We start from the raw sequence: 18332 nt of genomic DNA on the forward strand, positions 1-18332 counted from the left end.
TTTTTTTTTTTTTTTTTTTTTTTTTTTTTTTTTTTTTTTTTAGATCTCAATCTAATTTCCAGTAGAAACTCTCATTCTATTGTGTTCCAGTCAATTTGGGCTCCACTTGCCCTGTCCCTGGGGTTAAATGTAGGTTTCAGGGATTCTCCAGAGGCATCCAGAAGCAGGTCCTCGTGTTTTTCTGTCATCTGTGCATGCCGGCATCTACTGAGATGGCTGTCAGCCTCTCTGGTCCTCTGGTATAGGTCCACACAGCACCTACTGAGCCATCCTTCTGTTCCTCTCCTCCCACAGGGCTCTTGGAAGTCTAGGATTCTTTCTGTCTCTCTCTCTCCTTCCCTCCCTACTCCCTTCTCTCCATCCTTCACCCCCCGCCCACCCATCTCCCTGTCGCCACACTTCTCTGAGGTAGTCATGAAGAAATGCTGGGATGCCAACTGAGGCTCTGCCTAGCCCAACACCCTACAAAGCCATTCCTATCATAGGCCTTCCAAGGAAGGCTGAGCCCCATGGAGAGACAGGATGAAGGTGGCCCTTTATCAGAGACCACACCATCTACCCATCAATTTCTCTCTAAAACATGTCTCACAAATAAAATACTGCAGAATAAAAAACATCTTACTATTTCCAGATATTATTATGCATCACAGTTCACCCTATCTCTGCCCCTTAAAACCAAGTGCGTCCACCCATAAGGATAGACTCCAGCAATCTTTTGATTCCCATGTTTATAGCCTGATCTCCTCTCTCCATTGCCAGACTCTTGGGTCCATGAATTCTCTCCCATTCTGAATATTCCTGACACTCAGAAATTAGTGTTGCTACTCAGTCAGCTACTCTACCTCCAGTGTGTCCTCGTGTTTCAGGCAGGATAATGAAGTGATCAAAACCAGAGGCAGGTAAGAAGGCAAGAGATTGTCTGCTATAATCCAGGCAAGATGTGATGAAGGCCTAAACTTAGGGAGGGCCAGTGGGTGTTCAATCCCCCTCTCTTGAGGGATGCCAAGACCTCTCCAAGGAGCTGGATTAAAGATATAGTGCCACAAGAAAGGCTGTGAGACTGGGGAAATCAGAAAAGCAGGAAGCAGTTCAAGAGGAATTCTGAAAGTAGTAAATAGATGCTCCTAGTGGCTTTTAGTGAGATCCTCCATCAGGCGTGGCAGGTTCATCAATTACATTCAAAAAGTTGACATGAGACAGTCATGGGAATAGGGACAACGGAGAGGAGGTAGATTTGCCTACAGAATCTGGTAACCAGTTGATGTGTAGATCAAGGGACCTGATAAACTCAAATTTCTAATTGGAGGCAAGGAAAAAAGACCTTCCTCTACCTTCTATGTTTAGTGTGACTGGCTCCTGTGAATTAAACTGAAAAAAGACAGGTTAATAGGAGAAGAGGCATACAAATTTTATTTGATGCTAATATCTTAATTTTTGTACATTCATGGAAGACCTTAATAGAAAAAAAATGAAGACCCAAAGAGGCGATTAGACCCAGGAGCTTATATACCATTTTAAGAAAGGACAATAAATTTGGGGAGAAGTGACAAGACAAAGGAAAAGGGGCTTGGGCTTCTAGCAACAGTAAACCATAATGTAGGAAGGTAAATAGATGGGGGAAACTAATGATAGATAAGATAATGTGATTTATAATACGAAATATATATTTGGTCTTCATCCCATTTCTGTCACAGAGTTTCTAAAACCCTTGGAATTTCCCAAGTGATGAGAGCTATAAAGGTGTTTTTTGTTGTGTTAATAAGGTGACTTTTAGAGGGCACTAAAGGATGGTGTCTAATTGCTCGGGGACCCAGCCCTGTGATATGAGGGTTGGAGCTCAGTCCCACCACTGACCTCCTGGGAGGGGAGAGCGGTGAGAGATTGGCCAATCACCAACGGCTACTGATTCAATCAACCATGCCTATATAATGAAGCCTCCATAAAAATGAAGTGGGTAGAAACATGAAGAGTTTGAGTTCAGAGCAGGTGTAGTGGGAGAGGCAGAAAGCCAGAGGTGGAATTAGGGAAGACAGGGCTTAGCAGGGAGGATGAATACTAGCAAGGTCCAGAATGTGGTTGTGATACTGAACAGGATGAAACTCTTTGGAAGCAGGTAGGCCGAGGATCTGAGGGCTGCAAGTGTTGCACGGGTTGTCCACTTGGACACGGAAGCTGCCTGAGATATTGAGGCTGCCCTTCCCTTTTTTTTTTTTTTTAATAATTTATTGTCAAGTTAGCTACAATACAGGGTATACAGTGTAGTCTTGGCTTCGGGAGTAGATTCCCGTGATTTATCACTTATATACAACACCCAGTGCTCATCCCAACAAGTGCCCACCTCAATGCCCATCACCCATTTTCCCCATCCCCTCCCCCCAACTTTCCCCCTCTTCAACACGCAGTTTGTTCTCTGCATTTAAGAGTCTCTTATGGTTCGCCTCTCTCTGTAACTTATTTTTCCTCCCCTTACCCTATGGTCTTCTGTTAGGTTTCTCAAATTCCGCATATGAGTGAAAACATGATATCTGTCTTTTGCTGACTGACTTATCTCACTTAGCATAATAGCCCTCGAGTTCCATCCATGTTGTTGCAAATGGCAAGATTTCATTCTTTTTCATCACCGAGTAGTATTCCATTGTATATATATACCACATTTTCTTTACCCATTCGTCAGTTGATGAACATTTAGGCTCTTTCCATAATTTGGCTATTGTTGAGAGTGCTGCTATAAACAGTGGGGTGCATGTGCCCCTGTGCATCAGCTCTCCTGTATTGAGGCTGCCCTTCCTGGCACACCTGCTTCCCCTCTCTGACCACACACAGCATATTAGCCATCCTTCCCAGCTTTTGTTATCAGAACAATCTGTGAACACTCCTTCCACATTACTCTTTAAGTTGCTGACAGAAATACTAAATAGAACTGCACCAAACATTTACCTTGAACGTGCTTGGGGAGTTCCAATTATGCCTTTACAGTTATGAAGCATTTTATTTTATATAGTTAGGAAGAAATGTCAAGATAACGTTCTACGCATTCAGCTAACTAATCCCTCATCTCCAACTACTTTGTGCTGATGGCTTGATCATCAGGCATGGCACAGGGAGATGGGTGAAGTATTTATCTTGTGGTTTATTTCCTGGATTCTATCATGTATAGGAAAGTCATATCTCCCGGAATCTATTAAGCACAGGTCTTGTAAATAATAATAGGCTATGTGTCTCTCAATAGATTATATACAAAATCCCAAAAGTCGCTTGGGCTTTGTAGCAGTGATGTTTTTTCTGCCGCACCTCAACCTGAAAAACTCAAATTTCATATTCAAGTCTAGGATACTAAGGGGAACGAGAGGGGTAAGGGAGGTAGAACCAGAGGGCAGAGGGTGCTGCTGGGAGCGATCAGATTGGGAACGCAAGGAGCCCAGAAGGATGAAGACGAATTGAGTCAGATGAGCCAGATTCTTGCATAGAGCCTGCCCTCCTCGGCTTCTGGGAGGTTGGCAGGTCACTGATCTTGGTTTCCTCTCTACTAAGTAGGGATCACACCAGTCTATCAGGCCTGGTTCAGTAAGTTAGCACAGGAAAAAAGGCGAAGCAATGGAGGGTAAAGTGCTTTGTAAACTCTTAGCCATTAGAGGTGTGCATTGTGTTTATTAGGGAAGACCTTCTGGGCCCGCATTTCAAACATTCAGCAAGCCTTCATGGCAAGTCCATTAACTCGTTGCCCATCTCTATGCATAATCCTTCCCATCAGCAAGATCTTTGGAAAACCAGAGCTATCTGAAGAGCTGTGTGCTTCTGGTTCCAGAGAAAAGCTTCTCCTGCCGATCTTTTTTTTTTTTTTCTTTTTTAAGTTTTTAATTTATTTTCAGAGAGACCGAGAGAGGGAGCAGGGGAGGGGCAGGGAGAGAGGGAGAGAGAGAGAATCCCAAGCAGGCTCTGCACTGTCAGCACCAAGCCCGATGAGATCATGACCTGAGCCAAAACCAAGAGTCGGACGCTTAACTGACTGGGCCACCCGGGTCCCTTTCTCTTGCCATCCTAACCTAAACCCAGGCCTGTAGGCTCATCTCAGCACCAGGTAGCAGTGAAAAGAAATCTGAATGTAAAACACCTTAAAGAATAATTTTGAATTTCCTGCAGGCAGGGGGTGGGGGGCGCAGCTTGGTAAGAGGAATCGTCCTTAGTCAACACATAGGAAAACACCCTCAGATCCTGTTCTGACAACAGTCTCCCCGAGGCCTATCATGAATGCAGCCGCTCCCCCAAACCACTCCCCGCCCCCCAGGCTCCTGCTTTACCCCTGCTTCCACCTCTTACTTGCTTTTTTCACTCACGTGTGAATGAATAATAACCTGATGCTTCTCTCCACCAGTAACCCAAGCAGCCCATCGCAGCCCAGCAGCTCAGCTTTGAAGGTTAGAGGAAATGTGAATACTCAATTTTTGTTTTCCGATGACACTTCATTTTCCGGGTCACGCTGCCTTTGCCCTGAAACTATGTATGTGTGGACTCAGAGGGGTGGCAGAAGGAGAGATAAAGATCTCCAAGACTTTACCCCCGACTCTCCTTCAGCCCCTGCGGAGGAAAGCGCTTACCCAGGCTAGTGCTTGCTCAGAAGCTGGAGTCTCTGGCTGCTGGCACCCACTTCCTCTTTCAATCCCCAGAATAACCACTGCTCAATAAGATTGAGTCCCCAGGCAGATAAGCGGCTGATAAATTGTTTCAGTGAGAGGTAGCTGTTAAGATTACCAATAGCATGCTGTGTGCTGTGGGGTATTCAAGGGATATATGACCCACTCATCTTGGAAAAGCTGAACCTCTATGAGTGCAGGTGAATAGTGTTTCTTGTGTTCTAATACTCACAGAACCTTAAATTGGGACACGACCTCGGGAAAACAAATGTCTTGTCCCCTGCCTTTCGGCAGGAAAAAATATCTTTAATTTTCGTATAAAGCCCTTGAGGCTCAGACAGGTTGAGTAATTTTCTCAAGGTCAGACGTTTGGCTGGGATAAGAAACAGGTCTTCCCTAGCCTCCTGGTTCTTCATAAGAGGATGTAAGACAATGTGCTCTCTGTTCAGAAAGTAGTGTTTGCCTTCTAAAACCGTCAAGTACAAAGTTTTGAAATGGATCACTCTATTGTTGTGAATCCCCTTAAGAAATTTGGGTCATCTCAAACCGAGGCTAATTAAACACCAAGAGCTATGTTTCCAAACCAGTGATGAGCAAGGACAGAGGACAAAGTGGATGCCATCTATCCTAGAGAGGATAGATACACTGTTAAGAGGGAAGGAACAAATTTTAATAAACAACGTAACAGGAATGTGACAACCAAGGAGAGATTTTGAATGTCTTAACACTCTCTTTCAAAACAAATGTGGCAGGGTGGAAAAAGGAAGAAGCAGGAACTGGCCTCAAGGAATGTAAGTACAAAGGCATATTGATTAAGAAATGTACGTAGTTGCATGAAATAAATATAAAAGAACAACCAGATCAGGTTTGACTCTGCTGCTACAAGAAATTACAGAACATGAAGATTTCTCCTTGCTTCCTTTTGGTCTCTCTGGCTCTCAGGCAGACAGTCTCTCCTACCATGCACATGCGTGCACACACACACGGTAAGGATTGTGCACACAGCACAAACTACCACATCAAAGCTCATAATCACCCTCTTTCAAGGTTGCTGTAAGTCCAAAACTTGAGGCAGTTTATTCGAAGAGCTTTTCAAATGTTACTGGCTATAAAAGTCTCTGCACTTTTCTATTTCTTGCTTTTAAACTCAGTTACAAAGTCCTTTTCTTTTCCCCTTACCTCCCTGAGATGCAGTCTGCCATAGCATTAGTAGTTCTGAGATGGTGAACAGCGGTGTGCTGTTCAATTGGCCAGTAACTTCAATCCACCAGTTAGACTCCTGGTGGTAAAAACACATTAGAAGTCCGCCCAAAACTCAGATCAGTGTTGACCATACTTTTCTTGACCCCCTAATGACATCCTTCTTCCCACACACTTTTCTGATCCGTCTTGTTTTCTTTTTAACGTTTATTTATTTTTGAGACAGAGAGAGACAGAGCATGAACGGGGGAGGGTCAGAGAGAGAGGGAGACATAGAATCGGAAACAGGCTCCAGGCTCTGAGCAGTCAGCACAGAGCCCGACGCAGGGCTCGAACTCACATACCCCGAGATCGTGACCTGAGCCGAAGTCGGACGCTTAACCGACTGAGCCACCCAGGCACCCCATCTTGTTTTCTTTTAAATGGACATTGGTTTTTTTTTTTTAAGTTTTACATCTGCAGAAAAATTGAGGGAAGAGTGTAGAGTTCCCATATATCCCCTCCCCCCATCCCAGTCCGCCTATTTGCAACATCTTGCATGAGTGTGGCACCCTGGTTACAGCTGATGACCCAATATTGATACATTGTTCTCACCAAAAGCCCATAGTTTACACTAGGATTCATTCTTTGTGTTGTATATACTATCGGTTTTGACAAACGTATAATGACACCTATCCAACGTCACAATACCATACAGAGTAGTTTCACTGCCCTAAAAATCCTCTGTGGTCCACCTGTTCACCAGTTCCTCCCCCAAACCCTGGCAACCACTGATCTGTTTCGTATCTCCATAATTTTGCCTTTTCCAGAATGTTACATAGTTGGAATCACACAGCACATAGACTCTTCACATTGGTTTCTTTCACCTAGCAATGTACATTTAAGTTTCCTCCCTGCCTTGTCATGCTTTTTTTTTAATAATCTCTACACCCAATGTAGGGCTCGAACTCACGACCCCAAGATCAAGAGTAGCACGCTCTTCTGACTGGGCCAGCCAGGTGCCCCTCTTTACGCGGTTTGATAGCTCATTTCTTTTAGTGCTGAATACCATTCTATCAGCTGGATGTCCCGCAGCTTATTTATACATTCACCTACAGAAGGAGATCTTGGTTGCTTCCAAGTTTTGGCAACTATGAAAAAAGCTGCTATAAATATCTATGTGCAGGTTTTTTTGGTGGACATAACTTTTCATCGTGAGAACTGTGACTGCCGGATCATATGGTAAGAGTGTGTTTAATTTTAATAAGAAACCGCCACTTGTCTTCCAAAGTGGCTATACCATTTTGTATTCCCACCAGCAATGAATGAGAGTTCCTTCTGCCTCACATCCTGGTCGGCATTTGATATCGTCAGTGTTTGGATTGTAACTATTCCAACAGCTGTGCAGTGGTATCTCATTGTTGTTTTAGTTTGCAATTCCCTAATGATTCATGATGTGGAGTATCTTTTCACATAATAATTTGCCATCTATTCATCTTCTTTGGTGAGGTGTCTGTTTAGATTTTTTGCCCATTTTTTACTTGTTTCCTTATTGCTGAGTATTAAAAGTGCCTTCTGTATTTTGAATACTGGTCCTTTATCAGATGTGTCTTTTGCAAATATTTTCTCCTAGCCTGTGGTTTGTCTTCTCATTCTCTAAGAAAATCCACCAATTTTTCTAAATCAGCGTGTTTTCTATCCTTTCCTTGTTTCCTTGAAAGTCTTCTCTGATTGTCTGAAAACTGAGGAAAAGGAAATTTCTATATGAAAGCTCTCAAGGCACTAGGAAGGAAGCCAGACAAACCCAAAAGTCCCGAAGCAACCTGACAATTCAAGTCCTAAGGAGAATCAACTACTAGCGGCTACAGCAGTGGGTCCGGGAAAGAAAAGCTGCCCCTGCACTTGCAGAGCCTAAAATAAAGTGTCATGAGAGAATCTAGCGGCTATAAAGCGATTTAAAGTCACAGAAAGAGAGCGCCAAGCACAGTGGTGTGGACGGGAGTGCCCAGTCACCCTTCCGTCCTCGGCGAATGCTGTGCCTGATAAGCAGAGGGACCAGCTGATTCTCATCAGCCCATGAACACCACACACAGAAAGAATTAAGGAATCAGACCTAAGAGTTAAAGAGGAATATGGTTACATTTTACCGATGAGTCATCATTTCCCACATCGGCTCAGCTCTGGACTATATCAGAGACATGGATGGGGTTACCCAGCACAGCCCAGACCACCAGGAGAGGTTGTGCGGGCAGGATCACCTGCACCCTCTTGCACAAATAAATAAGCACAAACGGTTCAGAAAGACCAGCAAAGTAATGTAAGTACCAGAAGCCCAAGAAGTGGTGATTCCGGAAGGGAAGTCTGAAATATCTCCTCTAAACTGCACAGTCTCACAATTGCCCTGATTACCCTGTGGAAACAGGATGAACTTGTCAGGTAGGTTTTACCCATTTGTTGGCTTCTCACTGTTGCCAAATATAGGTCCCAGGAATTGTGTTTGATCACTCTCTCTCTGACCGTTTGAGCCTCTTTCTCTCAGGCACAGTGGAACAGAATAACCCCTTTTAGTCTGTCAGGCGGCACCTGTAATATCAGCTGTAAGGGATCCCGTCCGATTGGGCCATGGATCGGGCAAGACCTAGAAGGTTATCTAAAAGGTGAACTGTCCCCACCCACAAAATTCAAAATTACATTAAATTAAAAGTAAATTATAAAGCAAATGTTGGAACGTTAAAAATACTGCATTTCTTATGATGATTACTTCATCACTTTTATATTTGTGTATCAAATCATTTATCCTTTCCAAAATCTCTTTCTCCCTCTCTCTCTGCCTCAGCTGGGCTGACTTTAATGATCCCAGATAAGAAGGCCCAGCTATGCCCTGGGTCCCGTCGGACAACTACCCAAAACCCAAGAATGGGACAGCCCAGTCCTGGGATCATCAAAGAGTGCTGAAGGAGACCACATAGGGACAGACATCATTAATTCTTTGCCTTTTTTTTCCCCCGTGGTCTGCCCTTCCTTTTCTACCATAAACTAGATAAATGTATTATAGTGACATGATATTTAGCATGGTGGTGGCTGAAAAGGGAAGGGTATCTCAAACCCCGGTAGATTTTTCTTTGCCTGTTACCGAATACTTCTTTCAGGTAGCTGACAAATCTGTAGAAACAAAACGCTTGTATCTATTAATAATAAATACTCCTGAATTGTCACATTTCTGGCTCCTTTGCCATTTAAAATTTGAAATTTTTAAAAGATATGTTTTTCGACATCTCCAGGAGTGGGAAACCCGAATTTTCCACTGGATCTTAAAAACTGTAATTTGTTTTTTGGGGCAAGACTTAACCTTTAAATTGCTTTTCATGTTAATTTGACTCTGCCTCCCCCGACCCCCTCCTTCTCTTACCCTGTTCACAGTTGTCCCCGCGTGGACTGACAGTTTCCTGTCACTGGAGCCGTGAGCCACCTGGCCCTCCAGTCCTCTCAGCCAGCCCAGATAGAAAGGAAGAGATGGCCCTCTCGTATCTGAGAGTCTGAACATCCACTGCAGTCGATATTAGCACAGGAACGTGTGACCCAAGAAAAAGTGGCTATTCCTTTCCTTGGAGGTCCTTTCAGAAATAATCCTCTGTCTGGACAAACAGGTTGGTTCAAGTACTGCCCTGCCTAAATTCTGAGCGAAACAGGTCAGGAGACTTCTAGTCTGAGGGATCTGTTACTGGTGCTGAAAGAGACTCAGCTGATTCAAGTCAGAAGGCAAGGGAACCCTCACATCAAACCCCAGGTTAACCCTAGGTCTCTCCTCTCAAGGAAAAACCCTTAAGCTTGTTCCCAGAGTCACAAAACACAGGACTTGAACAATGTGGGGGTAGGGGCACCAAACCCCACACAGTCAAAAATCCACACAGAACTCTTGACTCCCCCCCTCAAACTTAACCACGAATAGCCTTCTGTTGACAGGAAGCCTTACTGATCACAGGAACTGCGCATTTTGTTAGAAATGTTGTGGGGGCGCCTCAGTGTTTCAGTCAGTTAAGTGTCTGACTCTTGATTTCGGCTCAGGTCACGATCTTGTGAGTTCAAGCCCTGCCTCCGGCTTTACACTCTGCAGAGCCTACTTGGGATTCTCTCTCTCTGCCCCTCCCCCATTCCATTCACCCTCTCTCTCAAAAAAAACTTTAAACAAATGTTATGGAAAGAAAATTTATTAAGAAATTCATTTTAAAAAAAGGAAGTACGGGGGCGCCCGGGGGGCTCAGTCGGTTAAGTGTCCAACTTGGGTTCAGGTCATGATCTCACGGTTCATGGGTTCCAGCACCGTGTCGGGCTCTGTGCTGACAGCCCGCTTCGGATTCTGTGTCTCCCTCTCTCTCTCTCTGCTCCTCCTCTGCTCACACTGTGTGTGTGTGTGTGTGTGTGTGTGTGTGTGTGTGTGTGTGTGTGTCTCAAAAAATAAACATTAAAAAACTAAAAATAAACATTAAAAAACTAAAAATAAACTTTAAGAAAGTACATTTACAGTACTGTATTTATCGAAAAACATCCGTGCATCCGAGTGGACCCATGCAGTTCAAACCCAGGTTGTTCAAGGGCCCACCGTATATTTATGACTACCACCAGCACCGTTGAAGAAAAAGGCACTTCTACACAAAGCTGAGGAGCAAAATAATCAGACTCAGCATAAGATGAAAGACCTCATTCTCATTTTTATCAATTTGCTCACTAAAATTCCGATTGTTGTGACAAAGTAATTATGTAGTGGAGGAGATATTTCAGCTGACATTCTAATAAAGTAGCAGCAGGGGGCTAATCTACCAACGTTATTGGGTAAAGAATTACAAGGTGAAGCCAAATTGTAAATAAATGTCCCACTGCTCTTACAGAGTTTGAATATACTAAAATTAATGCCTAGAGCCTAGCAGTGCAATTAATTTTGATATAATGCCCAACGTAGAGTGTGGGCTTATTAGCTAAGCCCTAAACAGCAAAGACAGGTGGCTCAAGAGCTTAGAGCCCGAGGCACCAGACCACTGTGCCCAAAACGTATTTCTTAGCTAACTCCCCTCAGATCTTCTGCAATGGAACTGAATGAGGCAAAAGTGTCCACCACACCTGTACTTAAGCATAAAAGGGTTCTTTTTCATGCTGAGAAATTTATTGCTAAACAGATGCAAATCCCACCCTACATGCCTCCAACGCTAGGTAGCCAGTGGAGCAAAGGTGAGAATTTGAGCGTTCGTTTCTAGAACAGAGATAATGTTTCAAAACAACCACCAGGCCTACCACATCATCAAAATGTAATTTTATGGGAAGCCTTCCGTAATGTATACAAATGTCAAATCACTGTGTTGTACACCTGAAACGAATATAATACTGTATGTCACCTATACCTCAAGTTTTTAAAAAGTAATATTGTATAAAATGTAATTTGTATAAAATGTCGACTCTCAATATATATTTGTGTTTTCACAAGGATTCAGTAACTGTTCACGTATAGTTTTTTTCTAATGTGTATTTATTTTTGAGAGAGAGACAGAGTGCGAGCGGGGAGGGGCAGAGAGAGAGGGAGACACAGAATCGGAAGCAGGCCCCAGGCTCTGAGCTGTCAGCAGAGTCGACAAGGGGCTCGAACAGTGAGATCGTGACCTAAGCCGAAGTCGGACACTCGACCGACTGAGCCACCCAGGTGTCCCTGCTCAGGTATAGTTGTAAAAGTAATTTCAGTCGGCTTTTTTGCTGTCCCCTTGTACTGCATCAAAGCAACGGAAAACCTGTATTTAATTTTAAAAAGCATTCTAAAATGTCCAAGTTCTTAAGACCCAGAGGAGAACAAGGCAAAGCTGAGCCCTTCACAAACAGTAACAGAAATGATCTCATTAAGTACCACTGTCCAAACATGTCTGCTCTTCAAACAGATCAGGTAGCGAAAGATCCAATGGAGGTGCTGGTTTCTACTTTATCTCCACCTACAGGTTTTCACTTAAGCTGAACCTGAAGCTTATGTTCTTTACAGGGTTCACTTGTTCCAGAAGGAAAGAAAAACATTCCAAAGGAATGATTTTAAAAACTAAAAATTATGGTTTAAATAATGCTATCACTATTGGTCGAAGCCTGGAATACAAAATCAGCAACACAAAAAGACCCCTTTAAACGTTCACACTGATTTTCCCCCTAATTTTGGTTTGCCCTGCTGCACCCCCTCCCCCATCTTTTAGAGCAACACAAGCCATGTCTGTTCACAGCAGTTGTTTTAGAGAAAAACAAACCCCTAGGCCAATTAACCCAATAGGAGCTAGTTAGTAATTTGTGTAATTCATTCAGCTGCACAAATATTTTTGTGCATCTACTAGGTACTTGGGATACATCAGTGAAGAAAGCAATCATCAAGAATCTCTGGCCCCGGGGTGCCTGGGTGGCTCAGTCCTAGGTGTCCCACTCTTGATTTCAGCTCAAGTCAAGATCTCCCGGGTTTGTGGGTTCCAGCCCATGTCAGGCTCTATGCTGGCAATGAGGAGCCTGCTTTCAATTCTCTCTCTCTCTCTCTCTCTCTCTCTCTCTCTCTCCACCTCTCTTCCTGCCCCTCCCCCACATGCACGTGCACTCTCTTTCTTTCAAATAAATAAACTTTAAAAAATAAACTGGAGTTCTATTCAGGGAGTTCCTTATTTCTGTTGGTGTGTCCCACCTATCCAAACTTCTGTTTTTCTCTTATTAAGCCTGTGTTATACGGCTCAGCTGAGAACTAAGGAGGATAGAAGGAAAATTATTTTTCCTTCCCTACATAAGGACCCCGATTTCTCCCTTTAAAAAAAATTTTTTTTTGAGTTTTATTTATCTATTTTGAGAGAGAGAGAGAGAGAGCATGAGCAGGGGAGGGGCAGAGAGAGGGAGAGAGAGGATCCCAAGCAGGCTCTTCACTGTCAGTGCAGAGCCCAGTGCAGGGCTTGAACTCACGAACAGTGAGACATGACCTAAGCCGAAAGCAAGGGTGGTAGGTTTAACTGACTGAGCCACCTGGGTGCCCCAAAAAGATTTTATTTTTAAGTTATCTACGTACCAGTGTTGGGCTCCAATTCACAACCCCAAGATCAAGAGTCACACATTCCACCTACTGGGCCACCAGGTGGCACCCCCACCCCCATTTCCCCCTTCTTAAAGACTTCTTGCTGAGATAGTTTTGTCTTAGAAAGACGACACATCTCTCAGCAGAACTCTGATCCCCAAAGTGTATGTCCCATGTCTTTGAACCCATGGTTTAATTTTTCAATCCGGCATAAATCACCCTACAAATCCCCATTTATTGCTGCCTTCTGTCCTTAGCATTTAACTTGGAAATGCTTTCCAGAGATAGCTCTTCCTTCTTATTTGCAGAAAAGATCTTCATTTTGGAACTTCTTGCCCTCAGATGAACACCGTAAACTTTACCTTTCCATTGGCTACAAAACCTTCAACTCTTAAAGATGGCATTTGCTTTTGGTTTGGGCATAAAACTTTCTCCTCCAGCTACACTTTCATCACAATTATGAACTTTACCAACTAAGACGTTTCCTCTTACCAATCCCCAGTCTCTCATCCATCCATCATCTACTGCCCTTCTCACTCTCACTCCCCCAAGCCCCTTTTCTGTGCCCTCTGAAAACAGCAATAATTTCCCTGTTATTCAGAGATGGGGGGTGGGGACCCATCTGTGGCTCATGTGTACCTTTTTTTTTTTTAATTTTTTTTAACGTTTCTTTATTTTTGAGACAGAGAGAGACAGAGCATGAATGGGGGAGGGGCAGAGAGAGAAGGAGACACAGAATCAGAAGCAGGCTCCAGGCTCTGAGCTGTCAGCCCAGAGCCCGACATGGGGCTCGAACTCACAGACCACGAGATCGTGACCTGAGCTGAAGTCGGACGCTTAACTGACTGAGCCACCCAGGCACCCCTGATGTATACCTTTAATTACTAACTTATTTTCCTGACTTAGTCATTTCAAGCATCATCACCAGAGAAAAGCTAGAGACAGTATTTTATAAAACACATTCACCTAAATGTAACAGAGACAATGCCATTATTTCATTTAAAAATTTTTATTTTATTTTTCTCTTTTCTCCAATTTTTCATTAAAAAATTTATTTTATTTTATTTTTCTCTTACTGAGCACTACATTTTCCAGCTTACCTTGCAATTTTACTGGGACTCTATGACTCCGTACTGGCCAGTGGGGGAATGGGTGGAAATGACATAAGCCACTCCCAGGTCTGAACATTAAAAAATATCACGCAGTTCTACACCCTCTCTTTCCTGTCTTCAACAATTTTGGAGGCTGCCTGTTGAGGCTGCATCACAAAACAATGGAAATACGGATCCCATGGTCTCTGGAAAGATAACTCCCAATGACCCACATTTGAATCTAGTTCGGTTGTGCCAACCCACTGAAGCCATGGAATTTCAGGGGTTGTTTCTATAACACAGTCTAGGATATTCCAGTACCATATTCAACCTTAGTTAACTCTTGTTCTACTTCCCTATCTCCCAAAGCAACATTTCACAGATGGAGAAACCAGGGCTCGCTGAAGCCTGTGGCCTGGCTAAACTAGCACAACTAGGAAATGAGGCAGGCATCCCTCTGTCCTCTCCACACCAGAACTACTGCCCTATTCCTGGGGCCCTCCGTATACACTTTCTGCTCTTTGTCAGGTAGGGAAGGGAGAAACCTTTTTCCCTCCACCCTCCTAGGATCCCTAGCTGGGGTCCTATAAGTTAGGTTGACAAAAGATGAGGTTAGCAAGAGGAAAAGAAAACAGGAGTTTATTAACATGTGCATTGTGCATATGCATGGGAGCACTCAGAGAGGAGTAACTCAAAGAGGTAGTTAGAACTTGGGCCTATATACATCTTAGCAGAAGAACAAAGAAGTTTTAGAGAAGTGACAAGACAAAGGAACAGGATTTTAAGTTGCTAGGACAGCAAATTGTGGAAAGGCAAATATTAAGAAACTAATGGAAGATAAAGGCTAGTTACTAAAATTTGTTATGTAGATGCCTCTGGTGCCATCTCTGGGCTAATAAGGGTCTAGAGTTGTCTCCAGTGATTAACTGCTGTCCTCGATAGAGAGGGGAACAGGGAGCACCTCTACAAATTTATGTCCTGCTTTTAGGTAAATATGGGGAGGGCAGAGAGCGTTTCTTGTACTGTATCTGCCTTTTCTCAATTGCCTTCAGCTCAAAATAATTCTTATTCCAAAGTAGTACATTTGGGGATGGCATATTCTGCTACCCTTCAGTAGTGGTCTACAATTTTTATTGGACCATTCATCCTCAATTATCCTACACTTACCCTCTTCAGAAAGGTCATTTGTAAATAATTGCCATTACTCTGTTTAATGTTCAAAAAGTGATAGAATGGGCACACCACATCTGTGGCCTCCTGGGGAATAATGGCAGACCTCTCTCATGTTTGGTTTATACAACCAGAATATTTGCAAGTTTCATGCTTCCAGCCAGTAAGGCAAAACAAACAAAAAGCCATATATTACAACCAGTACTATAAGGAAGAACCAAAATAAAAATCACTAGGTGATGTCAAAAGGGCCTGAAGGAAATCGTCACAATTCAGTCTTCTCTTATACCATGTTGTATGGAACCTCTACACCATTTTGTCATTTTGCAGCATGCTGCCATTTATAAATAATGACACCTCCCAAAAGACATGGGGAACATAGTTTTCCGTGTGTGTGTGTGTGTGTGTGTGTGTGTGTGTGTGTGTGTATACATGCCCAAACTTTAGCGATGACTTTGTAAACATTCTTGTATCTAGTTTTCTCTCCCTCTATATCAATAGCACCACCATCTACCCACTTATCAAAGCCAGAAATCTGAGTGTAACGCCTGAGTCATCTGTTTCCTTCACCCGACAGCAAGTCCAATAATTCTTCTTCCAAAATAATCCTCATCTCTGACCTCTCCTATCCATCTTCAATGTCATCTCATCTTTACCTGAATTAATGAGTAGCTTCTGAAGTGGTGTCCCAGCTTCCAGTTGAAATTTCTATTACCCCAATCTCCTCAGCAAAGTGATCTAAAAACATAAATCAGATCATTTCATCCTTCCACTTAAAATTTATAATTGTTTCTTATTGCTTAAAATATGATCCAAACTCTACTATGGTCTCCAAGATTCTACAAGACCTCGGTCTGCCCATCTCTCTGGCTTCATCGTATAGACTTGTTCCTACTCCAGTGACAGTCCTGCCAGCAGCTCTGTCTCACCTTTGCCTTGGGATTTGCTCTTGCCTCTGCCTGGAATGCTTCACCCTGGCTGCCCACATGGCTGGCTTCTTCTAATCCCTCAGGTTTACTTTTAGTTGTCACTTCTCCAAGGAGGACTACTCTGACCACCTTCATGAAGAAGGTCCTTCCCTCATTATTCTCTAGCATGGTATTCAATCTCCTCAGAAAACTTATCACAGTCTGCAGTAATTTTGTCCATTGTGTGTTTACTTGCCTGCCTTCCCCACTAGAACGCTGTGTTTAGAGAGGTAAAATGATAATAGCTAATACTTTCTTTGTGCCACAGTCTACCTTAATTGCTTTATATATGCAAGCATAGCCTGCCAAATATCTCCCGAAACAACACCTTTTGTTTTTTGATACCCAAACATCACAGAATGTATGTATCTCTCAATACAGAGTTTGTTTTAAGCTGATGGAAAATTTTTATATTTATGTCTCCAAAAGTCCAATATAGTTTAGCCAAACAATGTGGGGGGAAAGTTTTCCAGTTTCTTTCCAAATTCAAGGGGTAAAACAGCAGCAACAATCATAGACGTTTTGAAAAGCACAGTGAGTATCCACAGAGGGGGTGTAGTCTTGGATGTTGCTGATGCTCAGAATGACCTCAGAGTGTCACGCTCAGAGTGAGTCATGCTCTGTCACTGGCAATTGTCCTGAATGCATTTACCAGTGCTTTCCATATTGAGCCATTGTTTTTGCTGAGAGCTGTACAATGAGTACCAGAAAAGTTCAGAAAGTTTTAAAGAGAATGGTAGATAAGAAATTACAAGGATAAAAATAATAACTACAATGGAAAAGATGTTGCTGTACATAAAACAACTGTTTTAAATTTTTTGGTGATCAATATTTTAAACATTTTGCATAAATGTGTTACATAGATGTGTTAAGGAAAAAAACCTGTTTTTCTATCCTATTAGGTTCTGTCTTAGAGACCTGCAAATTAAACTGACAAAAGACAAATTAGCAAGAGAAAAGACAGATTTTTATTCCTGTATATTTATTTTTCACTGAAAAATGAGACTCAACTAGACAGAACTTAGAGTTTATATATCATCTTACTAGGGGAGGGGGAGGAGCAGAGCAACACTTCCAGGAGAGCAAATGACTTCTTAGAAAGAGGGCATAAAGGGCACTTATGCAAATGAATTTTTTGAAAAATAAATGGGCCTTTAGAAAAATAGATGGAAGATATGATAGTTTGTGGCAATGTCTACCTGGGTATCATGCAACTTCTGACTTTTCAACTCCAAGAAGAGAAGATTAGAGTTGCTGCTGGAGGGTGGGGGGTGCATTTATAACAGTCAAGCTCTTTTTTAAGGCTCAGCTTTTAGGAAGATAAGACTGTTTAGGAACCCAGATGACTTTGTTCAAAATAATTCCTATGCCAAAGTGACATTTTGGGGGGAGGTATATCCTGATCGCTTCCAATGTTTTAGTATACTTTAGTTGTGCGTTAGGAAATTTGTTGGGATTCTGGGTTGAAATGTAATATATTATACATATTTTTTCCTTTTAAAATAATGTGAGCTCTTCCTTTCCAACCCCAGCCCAGCAGAATGGCTCCTGTGAAGAAGGGGGGCGAGAAGAAGGGCTGTTCTGTCATCAATGAGGTAGTGACCGGCGAATACACCATCAACATTCACAAGCGGATTCATGGAGTGGGTTTCAAGAAGCGTGCCCCTCGGGCACTCAAAGAGATCCAGAAATTTGCTGTAAAGGAGATGGGAACTCCAGATGTGTGCATTGACACTAGGCTCAACAAAGCTGTCTAGGCCAAAGGAATAAGGAATGTTCCACACCATATCCAAGTGCGGTTGTCCAGAAAAACATAAGGAGGATGAAGATTCACCAAACAAGCTCTATATGTTGGTTACCTATGTAGCTGTCACCACTTTCAAAAATCTACAGACTGTTAACATGGATGAGAACTAATTGCTGATTGTCAAATGAAGGTATAAAACTGCATAAATAAATAAATAAATAAGAAATAGAACCCAGTTAGCATCTTCACACAGAAAATCTAATTTTCAGATGCAGATTATTAATATATACTGAGATACCATTATTAATTCACTTCAAGCAAATGTCTGTCTTATGTGATAGGTATTTTTATTCACCTTCCCTCTTTTTGTGAGGTATGTAAAGGTTAAGTAACAAGCCCAAGATTCTAATGGAAGTAAGTAGCAGAGCTGGACCTGAACCCAGATATCCTGCATATAAAACCTGTCTTCTTAACCACTTC

General features: G+C 42.7%; 1 pseudogene; it reads left to right on the forward strand.

Moving 5' to 3' along the window:
- The first annotated feature begins 17616 nt into the window (after positions 1 to 17616).
- Positions 17617 to 18055, forward strand: LOC121029184 (60S ribosomal protein L31-like; annotated as a pseudogene).
- Positions 18056 to 18332: the final 277 nt, after the last annotated feature.

Source organism: Herpailurus yagouaroundi, unplaced genomic scaffold (genome assembly GCF_014898765.1).
Source record: "Herpailurus yagouaroundi ecotype Mexico unplaced genomic scaffold, PumYag 139, whole genome shotgun sequence".
Taxonomy (NCBI): domain Eukaryota; kingdom Metazoa; phylum Chordata; class Mammalia; order Carnivora; family Felidae; genus Herpailurus; species Herpailurus yagouaroundi.